General features: G+C 43.0%; 1 pseudogene; it reads left to right on the top strand.

The window, feature by feature from the left end:
* Positions 1–560: 560 nt before the first annotated feature.
* On the top strand, positions 561–1,480 carry LOC141249213 (uncharacterized; annotated as a pseudogene).
* The last annotated feature ends 294 nt before the right edge of the window (positions 1,481–1,774 follow it).

A 1,774-nucleotide genomic window follows, 5' to 3' on the forward strand; every position in this document is an offset into this window, starting at 1 on the left:
ACCTCTAACCCCGATTGGAGGAATCACTCTAACCTCCCTTGGGGAGAAAATCAAACTTCTCAGAGATACCCCCTGGTTTCCCACCAAGACCCCCTCCACAACAACATCAAGAGCATTCTCAACCATCCGATGAGTCTATGCTTCAGCTGATTATGAAGGAGCTACCGAACATAAATAAGAAAATGGATAGTCATGATAGCTTGCATGCTCAATATGCCAAGAATGCTCCTAGACCCCATTGTCATCTTCCGGGCCAAACTGAGGCCAATCCAAAAGGGCAAATCAATGCCGTGTCCTTGAGGAGTGGAAGGCCACTTGAAGATCCTAAAGTGGTAGATCTTAAGAAGAAAGGTGTTGCTATTGATGATCCCGAGGAAGCTAAGGTTCAAGAGAAAGAGGAGAAGGAAGAGCCTAAGTATGTGCCACCCCCACCTTACAAGCCTCCTCTTCCTTTCCCACAAAGGAGAGCCCAAGCTTAGCTAGAACACCAATTTGGCAAATTTGTGGAGGTGTTGAAGAAACTTTGCATCAACGTTCCCTTCACCGAAGCTCTCAAGCAAATGCCAACCTATGTGAAATTTTTGAAGGAGATCCTATCCAACAAGAGGAACCTTGATGACTACCACACCATTTCTTTGAACCAAGAATGTAGCGCTATCATCCAAAACAAGTTGCCCCCTAAGCTTGAAGATCCGGGCAGCTTTAGTGTTCCTATGGTGATAGGGAGGAGTACCTACCAGGCTTTATGTGATTTGGGTGCTAGTGTGAGCATCATTCCTCTATCCATATGCAAGAAGCTTGATTTAGGAGAGCCTAGACCGGTGAAGATGACCTTACTCATGGCCGATAGATCTACAACAAGCCCGGTTGGTATTTTGGAGGACATTTTATCCAGATCGGCAAGTTTTACATCCCGATTGATTTCATTGTCCTAGACATTCCCGCTGATTCTCCTATTCCAATAATAGTGGGACGACCCTTCCTAGCTACAGAGGGTGCTCTTATCGATGTGAAGCAGGGTGTTCTCTCCTTCAATATTGGGGAAGAGAAAATGGAATTCAACCTTCCTAAGGTTGTGAAGCAGCCTACCTTTGAGGATGATATTTCTAGCTTGGATGTGGTTGAAAAAGCAACCCAAGAATCGTTGATGGCCATTTTGATTGAGGATCCATTGGAGTATTGCTTGACTGAGAGTGTGACCGAAGCTGACAATCTAGAGCTACTTGCTGATGTGCTCTTAGAATTTGAATCTGGTAATGAGGTGCATGAGACCGTATTTGAGACCCTATCTAGTGAAGACGTCTCCCCTATGGAGGAGACTCAAGAGGCACCAAAAGTGAATTTGAAAACTCTTCCATCCAATTTGAGGTTGAAGGAGGATCTTGATCTGGGGGATAGTGGTCATCTTCTCCGTCTACCTAATGAGGGGAGATTTTCTCTCAAGAGTCGACCTCCTCCTAAACCACCTTCACAAGAGTAGTTCCTAGTAAGTATTTCTCTTCCTTTTGCTTTTAAATTATGCATTGGGGACAATGTTAGTTTTAAGCTTAGGGGAGGGGAGTATTGCATGTAGGTCATTTAGAATTGCATTTTTTCTGTTTTGATTTTTTTTTTTTTGCTTTTTGTGTCGGTTATCACGTTTTCCCTACATGTTCCTTTGTGAGTTCTTATAATGGTGCATTAACTGTGAATCCTTTTAATATGCTTTAGTTGTTAATATTACAATTGCATTATGATGATGATATGATTGATCACACTTTTGACATTGACCTGA

The sequence above is a fragment of the Phyllobates terribilis genome, unplaced genomic scaffold (genome assembly GCF_046119375.1).
Source record: "Phyllobates terribilis strain yellow unplaced genomic scaffold, ASM4611937v1 Scaffold_4396__1_contigs__length_61467, whole genome shotgun sequence".
NCBI classification, from domain to species: domain Eukaryota; kingdom Metazoa; phylum Chordata; class Amphibia; order Anura; family Dendrobatidae; genus Phyllobates; species Phyllobates terribilis.